The following is an 18,614-nucleotide window of genomic DNA, read 5'->3' as shown; positions in this document are numbered from 1 at the left end:
ACCATTCTATATGATACGAAGTGGGAAATGGGACTGTATTAAAGTCAATGTCTCATATTTATCACACTTCTACAAATAGGAGTACTGATCTAGGAACGCTCCTCGGGTCACATGACCCATATACACCTCACTATGACTTAGTTATGAGCCAATCTGGTCTCGGATCAGCACTTTTAAGTCACATTTTATTGGATGGAGTTTTTAGTTTAACACTTGCACCATTTATGTTGCCACTATTCCAGATGTAGAGATTAATTTAATTTAATTCGCCTTTCAGGTGTCTCCTCAAGTACTTTCACACAAGGAATTTGGCTTGGTGCTTGTTCACACACAGACTAAAATAACACACCTAGAATAATATAAAAATGTAGAATTTTATATTTTATTTACGAGAATTAAAATGGTATACAAGTCTCTCTCTCTCCCTCTCTCTCCTCTCTCTCTCTCTCTCTCTCTCTCTCTCTCTCTCTCTCTCTCTCTCTCTCTCTCTCTCTCTCTCTCTCTCTCTCTCTCTCTCTCTCTCTCTCTCTCTCTCTCTCTCTCTCTCTCTCTCTCTCTCCTCTCTCTCTCTTGTGTCTCTCTCCCTCTGCCCGGGCCGTGATGGCAGCAGGCCTTTGATGTGTTGTGATATCTATTCACTCAGGTCATTGATCAGCTGTGTGTCTCTGTTAAGACGCAGAGCAGGAAGCCAGATCAATAAGGCTGCCGAATGGATGGATCTCTGTAAGAATCCTCCTCAGCCACAGAGAGATATGGGAATCTCTGAACGGATGGATCTCTGTAAGAATCCTCCTCAGCCACAGAGAGATAAGGCAATCTCTGAATGGATGGCACTCTAAAAAGAGTCACCCGGAGGCTCGCGGTGGGATGAATGGAGGTAATGTGGATGTCAAAGTAAAAATGGGTAAAAAGGCTCAGGCATTTAGACTGAAAGGGGAAACTTTTAAAGAACTTCTGATCTGCGACAAGGGGGGGGGGGGGGGGCTGGTATTTGTGTGGCAGAAGTGAATGTGTCTCGGCTTGATGAAATCGCTTAATTTAAGTGAGGGTCCAGGCAAAGTTTCTGGGTGAAGTTCTAAAAGTGTAAAACTGTGCGAGTGGAACGTACAACTTCAAGGTGCCTTTCGAGTCGCAGCTGCTGCAAGGAAGGAACGCGGGAAAGACGGGTGATGACGTTAGGTTCAGCACACCCTCCACTAAACAGTGATGATGGCGTTAGGTTCAGCACACCCTCCACTAAACAGTGATGATGGTGTTAGGTTCAGCACACCCTCCACTACACAGTGATGATGACGTTAGGTTCAGCACACCCTCCACTAAACAGTGATGAAGACGTTATGTTCAGCACACCCTCCACTACACAGTGATGATGACGTTAGGTTCAGCACACCCTCCACTAAACAGTGATGGTGACGTTAGGTTCAGCACACCCTGCACTAAACAGTGATGAAGACGTTAGGTTCAGCACACCCTCCACTAAACAGTGATGACGTTAGGTTCAGCACACCCTCCACTAAACAGTGATGATGACGTTAGGTTCAGCACACCCTCCACTAAACAGTGATGATGACGTTAGGTTCAGCACACCCTCCACTAAACAGTGATGATGGCGTTAGGTTCAGCACACCCTCCACTAAACAGTGATGATGGCGTTAGGTTCAGCACACCCTCCACTAAACAGTGATGATGACGTTAGGTTCAGCACACCCTCCACTAAACAGTGATGACGTTAGGTTCAGCACACCCTCCACTAAACAGTGATGATGACGTTAGGTTCAGCACACCCTCCACTAAACAGTGATGATGACGTTAGGTTCAGCACACCCTCCACTAAACAGTGATGGCGTTAGGTTCAGCACACCCTGCACTAAACAGTGATGGCGTTAGGTTCAGCACACCCTGCACTAAACAGTGATGGCGTTAGGTTCAGCACACCCTCCACTAAACAGTGATGGCGTTAGGTTCAGCACACCCTCCACTAAACAGTGATGAAGACGTTAGGTTCAGCACACCCTCCACTAAACAGTGATGAAGACGTTAGGTTCAGCACACCCTGCACTAAACAGTGATGGCGTTAGGTTCAGCACACCCTGCACTAAACAGTGATGGTGTTAGGTTCAGCACACCCTCCACTAAACAGTGATGGCGTTAGGTTCAGCACACCCTCCACTAAACAGTGAAGATGACGTTAGGTTCAGCACACCCTCCACTAAACAGTGAAGATGACGTTAGGTTCAGCACACCCTCCACTAAACAGTGATGGCGTTAGGTTCAGCACACCCTCCACTAAACAGTGAAGATGACGTTAGGTTCAGCACACCCTCCACTAAACAGTGATGATGACGTTAGGTTCAGCACACCCTCCACTAAACAGTGATGGCGTTAGGTTCAGCACACCCTCCACTAAACAGTGATGACGTTAGGTTCAGCACACCCTCCACTAAACAGTGATGGCGTTAGGTTCAGCACACCCTGCACTAAACAGTGATGGTGTTAGGTTCAGCACACCCTCCACTAAACAGTGATGGCGTTAGGTTCAGCACACCCTCCACTAAACAGTGATGGCGTTAGGTTCAGCACACCCTCCACTAAACAGTGATGATGACGTTAGGTTCAGCACACCCTCCACTAAACAGTGATGAAGACGTTAGGTTCAGCACACCCTCCACTAAACAGTGATGATGACGTTAGGTTCAGCACACCCTCCACTAAACAGTGATGGCGTTAGGTTCAGCACACCCTCCACTAAACAGTGAAGATGACGTTAGGTTCAGCACACCCTCCACTAAACAGTGAAGATGACGTTAGGTTCAGCACACCCTGCACTAAACAGTGAAGATGACGTTAGGTTCAGCACACCCTCCACTAAACAGTGAAGATGACGTTAGGTTCAGCACACCCTCCACTAAACAGTGAAGATGACGTTAGGTTCAGCACACCCTGCACTAAACAGTGAAGATGACGTTAGGTTCAGCACACCCTCCACTAAACAGTGAAGATGACGTTAGGTTCAGCACACCCTCCACTAAACAGTGATGGCGTTAGGTTCAGCACACCCTCCACTAAACAGTGATGGCGTTAGGTTCAGCACACCCTCCACTAAACAGTGATGGCGTTAGGTTCAGCACACCCTCCACTAAACAGTGATGGCGTTAGGTTCAGCACACCCTCCACTAAACAGTGAAGATGACGTTAGGTTCAGCACACCCTCCACTAAACAGTGATGGTGTTAGGTTCAGCACACCCTCCACTAAACAGTGATGGCGTTAGGTTCAGCACACCCTCCACTACACAGTGATGGCGACGTTAGGTTCAGCACACCCTCCACTAAACAGTGATGGCGTTAGGTTCAGCACACACCCTGCACTAAACACTAACAGTGATGGCCAGGTAGAGGCAACTGTGTAAGCATCCAATCCGACTCGTCAATAGCGGCACGGTTGTCTCTATTAGGGGTTCTATCCGTTACATCGCTGCCTGTGTCCCTGTGTCGGAGAGCCCTGGGAAAGACGCTGCCAACAGATACTTCCAAAAGATTATCTGACGTTTTTATTAAAAAACACTGGTCGTGAAGATGTTGAAGTATTGCCTCCTCATGCATGAATGTATCTTACCGGTATTTCTCTTTTAGTCTTTGTTTTCTCAGGGGAAGTTGATGAAGTATGTTTGTGCAAACATTTCACACAACCCCGTTCAAAGGAGCTGTGTTGCTGGTTTATCTGTCGGCTATTGTAGAATCAAGAATCAAGAGGTTTATTTGTCACATACATACCAGGGCATGCAGTGAAATGTGGGTGGTCATGCCCACATCTATTGTGCAATAATACAATAATAAAATAGACATAGAAAGAAAAGAAAACAGGTAAGACATAAGATGTGCATGATAAAAATATTGAACATTGGTAAAAACCAAGGAGCTGATTGTGGATTTTTTAGGAAAATACAGCAGGGGACACACACACGCCACTGTGGATAAATGGGGCTATCGTGGACAGGGTGAGCAGTTTCAAGTACCTGGGAGTCCACATCACAGAGGACCTCACATGGACAACACACATAGACTCTGTGGTAAAAAAGGCGAAACAGCGCCTCTATCAGCTGAGACAGTTAAGGAAGTTCAGAGTATCGGGGAAGATACTCCACTCCTTCTATTCCGGGGCTGTAGAGAGCATTCTGACTGGAAACATCACTGCCTTGTTTGGAAACAGCACGGCTCAGGACAGGAAGACCCTACAGAGAGTGGTGCGCTCAGCAGAGCGTACTACGGGTATTGCACTACCAACCCCTGCAGCACTTATATAACAGGAGGTGCAAATCCAGAGCCTGCAGAATAATGAAAGACCCTCACCACCCCAACAATAGCCTGTTCAAGCTGCTGCGGTCAGGCAAGCGCCTTCGCACACACGCAGCAAGAACAGAGAGACTAAGGCTCAGCTTCTTCCCCCAGGCCATCAGAACATTGAACACTGAACACTGAACTCTCCACACACAAGTACACATGAGCACACACACACAACACACATTCTGCGTTCGCTCACACACAACCGGTCACTTTAAACACAATGGAACGGACACTTTAAAGGAACGAGGAAAATAAAGGTCACTTTAAGGAAAGAACTGATGTGGTTCTTGTATAGTATAGTTTATAAATAGCAAGTATAGCATACGGATATAGAGTGAAAACTGTATATTGTATAGTAGTGTACATAGGACCCAGTGCCTTAATTCGTAGCTAACATTGTATTGCATTATCTCAGGACTTTTGTCTATTTTATTACCTGTTTATTATGTCTATTTTATTATTTATTATTATTGCACAATCAAAGCGGGCATGGCCACCCGCATTTCACTGTATGCCCTTCTGGTATGTATGTGACAAATAAACCTCCTGCTTCTTGAAACTGTGTGACAATTAGCGCCGATCTTTGAGTGGTTTCGCAATGAGGCTCATTTGCATAGAAATGGACACATTTCCCACCCATATTACCTCCATTTAAATACCCGCGAATAGCATGTGTGTGTTCCTCCCCCGCTCTCTGTGAATGTGTTTTTTCCGACTCAGCCCACAGTGTGTCAGTAGCCCTTTTCACACAGACATTATACCGTGATATGCATTCTCCCCCCTCCCCCCCCAAATCTGCTGGCTTCGGGTTGTCCACACTGAACCTCGCAAAACGGTGTAAGTGTGTGCGCTTAGACGGGATGCCGTGTTCCCGAGTCGGATAGATGGAGACGCAGCGTGGATATAGAATAGACTCAACGCATTACCAACGGCTGCCCCGTTACCAACACGGTCTGCCCTACATTTTCAAAAGCCTAGAGAAAGCTCGTCTTAACTAATCATCGTGAGTTATGCATGTGTACGTGTGCCTTTGGAAACCTATTACAGAATGCGTTGCGTCTATTCTACCCCCCGCCCCCGCCATGCCTCTCCGCCCCACACTTTGAGAAACACTGCCCTATTTATTTAACCTTTATTTTTTACCAGGTTGTCACTTGAGATCAATGATCTCTTTTTCGACTAAGACCTGGCCAAAATGGCAGCAAAACAAAAACAAACATACAAGACAAAGACACAAACACAGACAAAGACCTAAAAGGCAAAGTGGGGCAAGGGGATACATTTTGAGCTGCAGCAAACAAGATTGAATGGGATTGGGGGGAGATTGGAGGGTAGGGTAAAAAAGGTAGGGTAAAAAGAGGAGGGAAGTTGAGGCTTTGCAGGAGGTTGCTGGAGAGAGGTCAAGTTAATAAATATAAAATATAACACCACATTATACAATGAAGCATCGACATTCTCTCATCTCATTCTTTAAAATGCCCATAATTTGAACTTTAAAATCAGATATGGTAGTGAGGGCCTGCAGTTTCAAAGTTCTTTGAAGTCCATTCCAGGCAGTATACACTATACACACACACACATACATTTGATTTATATATCACCTTTCTAGAGCTCCATTTCATTCACTGATCCTGGGTTTCAAATGTGTCCTCCGTTATCCCCCCACCTACAGCATGTATGTAGTATGACAAGTATCTTCTCAGATTGGGATCCCCTGAGACCAGATTGATTGATTGATTGATTGACAACTTTATTAACAGATTGCAGAATGGGTACAATACAGTACGGCTCAATACAAAACAACTGCTAAGAGGATGCAGACCAGAAAAATACTTTTGTCTTGTTTACATAAGGGTCCTCCATTTTCAATTCATCAAGACATTTATGACATACAAGACATACAAATATACAGTACTGTGTAAGAAAAAAGAGACCATAAAAAAAAGATATACATCCGAAGGGGAAGAAACTGTACATTGGAGGGCGTTGGGTGGGTGCGGATTTTGACATTTACCGGGGCCAGTTTCAAATGTGCTATGATGAACATTGTCACATCAGTAGCACATCAACTTTCTGAGCCTCATTACGTGGGGCTCTGAGAGGCCTAATGTATATCAATGTGGAGGTCCATGACATGAAGAAGCTTTGAGAACCACTGGTCTAGAATAATAGGAAACAACACCCCGGTTTCTTTCTTCTAGTGGATTTGCCCCGTCAGGCAGGATCTTATGGAGACGTTCTCGCCGTCATTGGAGCTGAAGCTGGATTTGCCCTGTTAGGCAGGATCTTATGGAGACGTTCTCGCCGTCATTGGAGCTGAAGCTGGATTTGCCCCGTCAGGCAGGATCTTATGGAGACGTTCTCGCCGTCATTGGAGCTGAAGCTGGATTTCCCCTGTTAGGCAGGATCTTATGGAGACGTTCTCGCCGTCATTGGAGCTGAAGCTGGATTTGCCCTGTTAGGCAGGATCTTATGGAGACGTTCTCACCGTCATTGGAGCTGAAGCTGGATTTCCCCTGTTAGGCAGGATCTTATGGAGACGTTCTCGCCGTCATTGGAGCTGAAGCTGGATTTCCCCTGTTAGGCAGGATCTTATGGAGACGTTCTCGCCGTCATTGGAGCTGAAGCTGGATTTCCCCCGTCAGGCAGGATCTTATGGAGACGTTCTCGCCGTCATTGGAGCTGAAGCTGGATTTGCCCCGTTAGGCAGGATCTTATGGAGACGTTCTCGCCGTCATTGGAGCTGAAGCTGGATTTTCCCTGTTAGGCAGGATCTTATGGAGACGTTCTCACCATCATTGGAGCTGAAGCTGGATTTCCCCTGTTAGGCAGGATCTTATGGAGACGTTCTCGCCGTCATTGGCGCTGAAGCTGGATTTGCCCTGTTAGGCAGGATCTTATGGAGACGTTCTCGCCGTCATTGGAGCTGAAGCTGGATTTCCCCCGTTAGGCAGGATCTTATGGAGACGTTCTCGCCGTCATTGGAGCTGAAGCTGGATTTTCCCTGTTAGGCAGGATCTTATGGAGACGTTCTCGCCGTCATTGGAGCTGAAGCTGGATTTTCCCTGTTAGCCAGGATCTTATGGAGACGTTCTCACCATCATTGGAGCTGAAGCTGGATTTCCCCTGTTAGGCAGGATCTTATGGAGACGTTCTCGCCGTCATTGGCGCTGAAGCCTAACGTACCGCTGACAGCTGCCTCCACATTGAGAGGCATATGATATGAATAGTGATAGTTTCCCCGTGACTTGAAACACGGGAGCTCAGAGCTGGTGGAGAGCTTTACAGAGGAGCCGTGGCAGCCGTGACAGCTAGAGAATGGCGTTTGGTTGAGAGGAGAAATCTCTGATGTATTGTCTCTCTCTCTCACTCTCACTCTCACTCTCACTCTCACACACACACATGCACAGATGTGTTGTGCGCACACACTCTCCCTGACTCTCATTCCTTTATCTGTCTCTCTTTCTCTCTCTATCTGTCTATTTCTGTCTGTCTCAATCTCTCCTATCTATCTCCGTGTCTCTATATCTGTGTCTCTCCCTCTCCCTCTCTCGGGGGATAATGTCATGTCCTTCATTCACAGTAGAAGTGACACCGTGGAGAAAGCACCTCTCCCAAGTTATGTCATCTTCCTCCTCTTCCTTATCACCATCCTCATCTTCCTGCTCCTCTTCCTCCTCATCTCAAGTTATGTCACCTTCCTCATCTTCCTTCTGACCATCCTCCTCTTCCTGCTCCTCTTCCTCCTCACCTTCCTCCTCCTCCCCCTGCCTTCCTCCTCCTCCTCGCCTCGAGGCGATGCCCCGTGGAGCGCACCGCATGCTCCCCTCCCACGGCCTGCCTGCCTGCCGGCCGGCCCCGCTGTCCGTCAGAATCACTTGGGAGCGGGTCGTGAAGCGGGGCGAGCACGCGGCTACAGATGTAGCGCATTATAATGGATATTTCCTTTGGTACACCCAAGATGGCAGTCGTAACGTTTTGATAATGATGTCATTACCCTCGCCCCCTCACGCCCCTCTGGTGGGTGTTGAAAGTCTCTTTCAAAAAGGGTAAAACGGACTTGTGAAAGCCTCAGCATTGTGTCTCAAATGGTTCTTTGAATGTACGACCCGTTGTACAATGTACGATGCTGTTGCCATGGTAGCTGATGCGTATGAAATAGATTTCACAAACTACTTCTCTTCGTGATCATATTACATTTTAATCACTTCATATTTGATGTCAATTGTACAGTAATAATGCTATAACGTTATGACACAACACCAACAAATCAATGATTAACTAGTGGTAAATATGATGAGAAATATTGTATTGGAGAGACTGAATTGCTACTTGGTCAACTCAGAACAGGGAGAGGGGGGAGATAGGAGAGGGGGAGGGAGAGGTAGAGAACCTCACACATCCCACACCTCCAATTGACACGTTTCTCTCTCACCCAACAACTATTAAGTGTGTGATATGTGTAGCTAATCAAATGCAGCTCAAGATTCAAATGTGCTATGATGAACATTGTCACATCAGTAGCACATCAACTTTCTGAGCCTCATGCACCAACACTTGATTTCCCATGACAACATTATTGAAACACTTTATGGCATGCAGCCATCATAGATGTCGGATAGATAGGTATTGCCGGTGCGCTGGTGTAGGCTTGACAAATTTTTTTATGATCGAGGGATCTCTCAGCACACGGCTGCTTGCTTTAAAGGTGCTATAGTTAACATTCTAGCGCACCAGCACGTCATGTATTCAATCGGGTGCATTACACATGGGCAAATGGGAAGTAGGGAGGGGATACATGCCTGCAACATGTAAACAACAACATTCATGTTGGCTTTTTTATTTAAATGATTACTCTACGTAAAAAAAGTATCTATAGCACCTTTCAATCTGCTATATGGAGTTTCCCCCCAACGTTTCAGTCAGTGACCAGACTGTTCTTATGGACGGTTTCATGTTGGAAGTACATTTCCTGTTGTTGTTGTTGTTGTTGTTGTTGTTGTTGTTGTTGTTGTTGTTGTTGTTGTTGTTGTTGTTGTTGTTATTATTACCTTTATTTAGCCAGATAAAACATTAAGAACAGGTTTCTTATTTACAATGTCGATCTGGTCCATGAGGCCCCAGCAGGAAAGATTATATTTTTAAAGATTATATATTAATAATAAAATAAAAACACAGTTAAGAATCATACACATAAACAAATAAGCACATGCACAGCCTATGTACAAAAAAACAGGGGAGGAGTAGGGGGGGGGGGGGGTGAAAGTGTGTCTGTGTGTGTGTGCGCATGTGTATGCAAACAGATGCGTGTGTTGAGGTATGCGAGTATGAAGATGAATGAGTGCTTGTATGTTGTGTGTGTGTGATAGGGGTGTAACGATGCATCGATTAATCGAAATGCATCGATTCTAATGTGTTCGATTCGATGCATCGATTTGAATGTTGGAATCGATTATAATCTATTATAAAAAATATATATATATAAATATATATATATATATATATATTTTTTTTTTAATGTTTTATTTTTGTGTGTATTGTTTTTATTGACCTATAGTCCATTCATGCTGAGTGAATCAGTTCCCCCAGCCACATTTTTGTATTACATTTTTTTTCGGGAATTAACTGATAGAAAATTTATCGAAAATGTATCGAATCGAAACGTGGTCAAATGAAGAGATTTCATGATTCATTGAATCGTTGCCTGAAGAATCGTAATCGAATCGTTGTGTGGTCGAATCGTGAGGGTGTATGCAAGTGTGGAACTGGGGTATCAGCAAGAGCAGGAGGGATCTACTAAGTGTGTGGAGTATATTCTTGAAGGCAGTCAGTAGAGCTGCCGCGATTACCGCATTACCGCGGTATCGCTGTTACATCACGGCCACCGCAGAGTAGGCTGAATACCGCGTCACCGCTGTTTTTTATAATAATAATAATAAATTATCCTCCTCTCGTTGGGCTTGCGGCTCTGCAGATATACCCTACTCATCTATCGAGGTTCCAAGCGACCCTATTGGGTACCAGAAAAGTCACGTGAAACATTGCAGACCACTGATTGGTCAGAAGAGAGACGCGTCACACGTTGTAGCGTCATGCAGTGTGTTACCACCAATCGGCAAGCGCGTGCCGCGTATTAGGTTTTTACTTCCTGAATGTCAGATCATCACAACACGGCTAATAACGTTAGCTTTAACTCTCCGCCGGAGTGGACTACGATCGCTCCTAAGGAGTACTAAACGAGACATAATGATTTTACTGTCTGCAACGAATGTTATAATAAAAGCCCTTCGTTCTATACACTTGTCTGATTGAAAACTTTATTAACAGACCGCAGAATGGGACAACTCGGCACGCTCTGAGCAAAGAAAGGAACTGAGATATGAATAGAGTATTGCTTGCCTTGCTATTGTCCGGTAAATACGCTGATGTTATTGAACGTATAACTATATAATGTTAATGCCACAAAACGAATGCCTTTATTATAAAGTAGTAACTTTATAGTAATAATAATAAGAAAGGGTCGGGGGGGTTAGGGGTAACCACCCCTGCCCGCGACACCGAGTGAACGGCGCACGACCAGAGGGGAAACGTCGAATCCGTGTTTCACTTTCAATAACTAATGCGTGCTTGCCGAATCCCAAACAATATTCATGCTGCAAAGTCATCCTCTAAAAATAGACATTTAGACTAGAGGCAGGCTATATGCTATAAAGAGTAGACTACTACTAAAAAAAAAATGCATTCAAACTTTTTTTTTAATTTTTTTTGTGTGCATGCGGTAATAACCGCGGCGGTAGGAAATATTTTGCAAATGTGTGCGGTAAGGAAATAATCAATACCGCGGCAGCTCTAGCAGTCAGTGAAGTAAGAGCTGTAAGTTTAAGGGTGCTGGAATAGCGTTCCAGTCATAAGCTGCTGCAAAGTGAAAGGAGTTTCGGCCAAAGGTGGTCTTGGATCTTGGGATGTTTAGTTTGATGAGCTCGCTTGATCTTGTGCCGTAAGTGCTCTGAGAAAGGTGGAGCAGGGAGGAAAGATAAGGTGGGGTCTTGCTCAGGATTGTCTTGTAAATGGAGTGGAACCAATGTTGGAGTCGGCGGGTGTGGAGGGAGGGCCACTCAACCAGTTTGTTCAGCTGTTAGGACAGCCGAAACACGTCCAATCTTTCGCCGTCGACCAAAGACTCACTTCAACCAGTATCTGAATAAAAAAATAAAATAAACAAATCTAACCCTAACTAACTTTACTGTCATGCACTTGTCCTAATAAACTAACCTACACTGTAGCACTCAACACTTTGATGAACATTGTTACTCAGCTGATAGAGTTATGCCCTTCCTGATGGCTTGTCGTACAGAACTTGTAAGTCGCTTTGGATAAAAGCATCAGCTAAATGACTAAATGTAAATGTAAATGTATGGAAATAAACTATGGTTCAAGCTGTTGCCCTAGCAACACTGTTCCGCTGAAATCATTGACACAATCAATGTTAAGGAACCAGTACCATCATGGTTAATTCAGTCAGAAAAATCATATTGTGGAATGTTAATGTCAGGAGTGTCATTTCTTTCAGTTTCAGATAAAAGCTGAAACGCACTGAAAAAAAAGCCGACCGCAGCGCATTTCCTATAGGCGGCCGCATGCGGTCGCATACGCTCCCTCCTCATTGGGAACAATTGAAAAAAAGACGCTTGCGCCCAGAAAAATGCGGTAAATGGACGCAAGCCCTAACTGTGCTAACAGGTGATTCATGTTGTGGATGGTTTCGCACCACTAAAATTAACTAAATTGCTGCAAACTAGTTTCATTACTTGTTTGTAGATTAACTATAGCTGATATCCTTTGCAACTACTGACAACTGACAGAATGACTGATGGGCCAAACGGAGGTAGATTAAACAATGTCTTCAGAGAAGCAGATTGGTCCACGGAGAAAGTGAAGGAAATAAGGAGGATTATTTTCCCTCAACATATTGAATAAATAATACATTATTGTCCCCGTCCCCCACATATTTGTAGTCTTTTATATAAATAAGAACCGGAAATGAGTTGGAAAAACGTCAAATAATTGTATAATAATAATAATAATAATAATAATAATAATAATAATAATAATAATAATAATAATAATAATAATAATAATAATAATAATAATAATAATATAAATGTAATATAATCATTCATAAATGTTCAAACAAGCTTCACTTTTGGTTATTTGTGATTCTCTGTATGCACCTAATTCCAAGTTATTGCCACATTCCTACTAGGGATGCTCGATATTGGCTTTTTTACCGATACCGATATTCCGATATTGTCCAACTCTTAATTTCCGATACCGATATCAACCGATATCAACCAATACCGATATATGCAGGGTTTCCCCCCCAAAAAAACGGAATAATTTCAGGTAACTAATCATTTCACTGGATGCAATATTGTTATTGTTTTTCTTTTTTACCGATACCCATATTTTTCGATATCACATTTTACTGCCGATATCGGCCGATAATATCGGTCGGCCGATAATATCGGCCATCCCTAATTCCTACCATTCTAAAAATATAGATTTGAATGGGGATGGCTGTCTGGCCTGAACGTCTGCAGCTTTGAAGGGTCCAAAGAGTAGAACCGGGGTCATTAATCTCTTTCAGTCGGGGACCCCAACCTGCTCTCTTGGGCTGAAGCCCTTTCTATTATAATTCATAAACTAACCCAGCCTCATTAAAACATTAATCCTGGTGGGAGGGGCGGGGGGGGGAGCCGCCAGACCGATGACCCAATTTTTGGGTCCTGACCCATAATTCGGGAAAAGCACCGGTACGGAGAGTGGGCCAGGGGCAGAGAAGTTGAGGTCTCTCTCTCCACGGTCTATTAAAGCCACCTCTTTCCAGCCAGGATCTCCGTCAGCAGACCCAGGGATCACCTCCCCTCCACATTCATTAGTTCAGGAAGAGATATGAACCCCAAATGTAATACGTAAATATAAATGGGGCAGGAGTGGGCAGAAGAAACTTTCCGTCACGGCAACAATATACTGCAAGCCTTGGGGCTCGATTCAGATGTATAGCTCGGATCCAATTTCTTTTGTCAACCTAGAGTGATGTGAAAGTCACATGACTATTCAGAGTGAGGTCACATTGCAAAAAAAACACACCTGTATGCTGTATCTGATTTAAGTCCACATATGAAAGTGGCCCAAATCAGAATTGAAAAGATCAGATTCCATGTGATTTGTGCTGTTCACGTTTTTGTCCACTGTCTGAATGTAGCCATAGTCAGATTTTGTTCTACTTCTGGCTCTAGCTGTATACCTTCTAGCCACGACCATGTTTAGAGGCCTGTACCAACAAGCTGTATACCTTCTAGCCACGACCGTGTTTAGAGGCCTGTACTAACGAGCTGTATGCCTTCTAGCCACGACCGTGTTTAGAGGCCTATACTAACGAGCTGTATACCTTCTAGCCACGACTGTGTTTAGAGGCCTATACCAACAAGCTGTATACCTTCTAGCCACGGCCGTGTTTAGAGGCCTGTACCAACGAGCTGTATACCTTCTAGCCACGGCCGTGTTTAGAGGCCTGTACCAACGAGCTGTATACCTTCTAGCCACGGCCGTGTTTAGAGGCCTGTACTAACGAGCTGTATGCCTTCTAGCCACAACCATGTTTAGAGGCCTGTACCAACAAGCTGTATACCTTCTAGCCACGACCGTGTTTAGAGGCCTATACTAACGAGCTGTATGCCTTCTAGCCACAACCGTGTTTAGAGGCCTATACTAACGAGCTGTATGCCTTCTAGCCACGACCGTGTTTAGAGGCCTATACTAACGAGCTGTATGCCTTCTAGCCACAACCGTGTTTAGAGGCCTATACTAACAAGCTGTATGCCTTCTAGCCACGACCGTGTTTAGAGGCCTGTACCAACAAGCTGTATACCTTCTAGCCACGGCCGTGTTTAGAGGCCTGTACCAACAAGCTGTATACCTTCTAGCCACGACTGTGTTTAGAGGCCTATACTAACGAGCTGTATACCTTCTAGCCACGACTGTGTTTAGAGGCCTATACTAACGAGCTGTATACCTTCTAGCCATGACCGTGTTTAGAGGCCTATACTAACGAGCTGTATACCTTCTAGCCACGACCATGTTTAGAGGCCTATACTAACGAGCTGTATACCTTCTAGCCACGACCATGTTTAGAGGCCTATACTAACGAGCTGTATACCTTCTAGCCACGACCATGTTTAGAGGCCTATACTAACGAGCTGTATACCTTCTAGCCAGGACCGTGTTCGCAGGCCTGCACTAACGCTTTGCTACGTTCCTCTTCCTGTCTGCCCTCAGCTGCTTCCTGTCTCTGCTCCTGGTGGCCGCCGTGGTCTGGAAGATCAAACAGAGCTGCTGGGCGTCACGGCGACGAGAGGTGAGCCTATCAGCGACTCGACTGATGGAATGACTCCTTGGCAACTGACTGAGCAGTTAATCAACTGATTGAATGAGCGACTGAGTAGAGCTCACAGGACCCATAGATATTATTAGCCACAGAGTTCCCACTGCTACGGCGTCACTGGAGGCTAATTCAGTCGTCAGTTTGTCTGTTTTCTACCCGGAAGACAACACTGCTTCTTCCTCGGTTGAGATTCAACGCTGGTTAGAACACTAACCTTTCTGCATTACTGCTACTGTAGTTAGGGGTGTAACGGTACAAAAAAACCACTGTACCTCGGTTTTGAAGTCAAGGTTCGGTGCGGGTTTTCGATACAGTTTGGCTTTCCATGTTTTTTCACTCAGGGGTGATGTAGTTTGCAGTAAGTAATTGTACTTGTAGGGCTGTCAACGCATATTCTATATTGAAATTAATAATCGACTTGTAAAACATTTAAATAATTATAATAATTATATTAGATTGTGAAAAAAAAACAGCCCCCGGTGGAAAGAGTGATCGGGGTTCTGTAACCTCTTTACAGAATAAATCGGCGCCTCTAGGTGGCGCTATATACACAAGTCAATCCCCAATTTCTTGTACAAAGAAATACACACAGATATAATATGTCAGCCAGTGACTAACTTGCATGCCTGGCTGGTTGACTAGCTGCCTGGCTGGTTGACTAGCTGCCCTGCTGGTTACAGTACCTGAAGAACCAGCTATTACTGTAAGTGGCTGACTCACCATGTCTGTGTAGAACAACTAGGGAGTGAAAACTTAATGCTGCACTATAGCTCTTTTCCAAAAGCAACTAAATGTGTTTCCACCGTGCCTACAAGTGTGTGCGTGTGTGTGTGTGTGTGTGTGTGTGTGTGTGTGTGTGTGCGCGCGTGTGTGTGTTAATGTTGTACATAAATGTGAGTATTTGGCTTGTACTCTCTGTGCCGCTGAAGTGAATTTGTGCTGTGAGTGCTGTCATCACATGCCTCTTAAGTCACCCCCCTCATCTGCCCTCACTATGCCCTCTCTCTCTGACTCCACTCTCTGTCTCTTTCTCTCTCCTCTCTTTCTCTCTCTGTCCATCATTGTGTCTTTCTCTCTCTACCCCCCCCCCTCGCTTTCTCTCGATCTCTTTCTCTCTCTACCCTCTCTCTCTGACTCCACTCTGTCTCTTTCTCTCTCCTCTCCTTCTCTCTCTCTGTCCATCTGTGCCTTTCTCTCTCTACCCCCCCTCTCTCTCTTTCTCTCTCCTCTTTCTCTCTTGTCTTTCTCTCTATTTGTCTGTCACTGTCTCTCTCTCACTCACTCACTCACTCACTCACTCACTCACTCACTCACTCACTCACTCACTCACTCACTCACTCACTCACTCACTCACTCACTCACTCACTCACTCACTCACTCACTCACTCACTCACTCACTCACTCACTCACTCACTCACTCACTCACTCACTCACTCACTCACTCACTCACTCACTCACTCACTCACTCACTCACTCACTCACTCACTCACTCACTCACTCACTCTCACACACACCCTCACGCAACCACGAATGCCCAGTCAGACACTACAGGCTAACCTTTAAACTGGATAAGCACTTCAGCACCACAGAGAGCGCTAGGACACACATACAGTACAGTGTGGGGTCAAAATAAAAGCTTGAGGAGCATACAGTAGGTGAAGGGTGTTAGAGGGTCTGTCTGGTCTAGTCTGGTTTGGGATGGATGTCCTGACATGGAATCAATTCTGAGATACCGAACAGTAGTAGGGATGTAAAAATCTCGATACCAAATGGAAAATTCTAAAATAATTATGTTCAATACAGTGTATAGAAATGTAAAAAAAAAAACACTTCTCATTCTCAATTCATTTCTCTCTGTTTATCTGGTGATATGAAATGGCTGCTGCTATTAACATAATGTTTAAGGCTCATTTTCATCGTTTACGACTTTGACATGCAAATGTTTTGTGTTGAAGCTGTTTAGTGTACTGTATATAATGTATAATTAGGGCTCTGTACTATGAATACATTTTAACGCATACAGAATCAGAAATTGAATAGAACCGTGATCTCGAAATCTAAATGTGTGTATACAATCAAAAACGTGTGTATCGTTACACACCGACCGAAGAAGGTCATGTTTTATTCTAGTAGTCACCACAAACATAAGGATTCTGGGAGAGATCCCCTTCAATTCAGGATGCGAGGGATTTACTGATGCTGGTATTTGATATTGGTCCAGTACCAGACTAAATCACAGTATCAAAGAATTTTCCCATACTAAAATATGATGGCAAGAGCCATACGTAACATGTCAGTAATTTAGGGCAATGTGTTTTTTTTTTGTGTTTTTTTTACACCGAAAGATGTTCTCTAAAAGTGGATTAACGGCTAAAAAGGGATGGTCATTTTTGTCCGATGAACCCCAAACGATTGGTCCAAGTGTATGCTATTAAGTAAAAGCACTGGATCTGATCGGTACTCTGATTCAGTACTGCAGATCTGTATCTGTAGTGATAAAGTGGTAATACAGTATCTCTGCATCCCTGCTTGATGCATTTCTGTGCTGATGGAGAGCAGTGTCTTCCATTATGGCGCTGACTCTATCAACGGCATGGCCGCCCCGGTGGTTTTGGGAGCAAGCATTGCAACAGTGTTGCTCCATAATCAGATGTGATCCCAGCTGAGTGCTTGTGGGACACGCTGAAACAACGTCTGAGGCCAGGCTTTCCACCACAGTCATAAAAATAGGGGGTCCGGGTGATCACTCAAAATCACAGTGGTAGTGGTGATCAGCCCTGACGTAACCCCACCAAGGAGTTGAGGCGGGGGGGGGGGGGGGGGAATCATGCTGGAGGAAGTGTTCCACACCAAAGAGAGTGAGGGAAGACTTGTGTTTCCTTTATTTTGTATGTACCATGTACAGTATGTACGTATAACATTTAATGGAAGCATTTATCCAATGCGCCTTTGCTATGATGAAAAAAATATATATACTGACTTTTGTACTGTCTTTTACTAGTATGCACTCTGCTACTAAGGAATCTACCGTGCCTATATTATTACCTACTATGCTAATATGCACTCAAGACTGTTTATGTTTATGTTTATTTAGGATCCCCATTAGCTACGCTTCCTGGGGTCCGACACTTAAAACAATACAACAATATTCGAGAAATTACATCATTATCAACATCAGTACACAATATCATCCTCAGTTAAGGAGTGTACAAGATCCATATCAGTATAAAGTATAACATTTTTATAAAAATAAATGCGGGGCGCCCCAGTGGCGATTCCCGAACCCGTCGTTATTTGCCGAATGTCTTCCCCCCACTCTGTCTCCCATTCCTCCTCTGTCTCTCTCTACTGGACTGCCCAGTAGAAATAAAGCGATAAAACGCCAAAAAATGTATCTTAAAAAAAAAAAAAAAAAAAAAAAAATGCCGGAACGCCAGATAGTTCTAAGAATCCCAGGATAGAATTCCGAGCGAACGAACATTAATTACACCTGAAAGGGTTAATGGGTCCCTGCTCTGCCCTGTGAGCTCACCGTACAGTACAGTACAGTATGACACTCGGACAATAGCCTAAAGGCACGCGCCCCGCGCAGTTCTGCTAACACCAGAGTGACGGATCGTCTCCAGCCGACGGAACAGCGACCCGGTCCGCTCTGTCGGTCGACTCTGCATCGTTATCGTCTCGTCTGTCGCTCCTGAGATCAGGACCACGTTATTATTCCCACTGGTGACTCTCTCCAGGCTTTGTTCCCACGTTGGGGTTAGATCCCGCTGTGTCTATTACTCAACCCTTGCGTCAGCCTTCGCGGCCGGCAACACATATCTACAT

Source organism: Notolepis coatsorum, assembly GCF_963971535.1.
Source record: "Notolepis coatsorum genome assembly, chromosome: 3".
Taxonomy (NCBI): Eukaryota; Metazoa; Chordata; class Actinopteri; order Aulopiformes; family Paralepididae; genus Notolepis; species Notolepis coatsorum.
The sequence above is the reverse complement of the archived record's forward strand: the minus strand, read 5'-3'. Positions refer to the sequence as shown.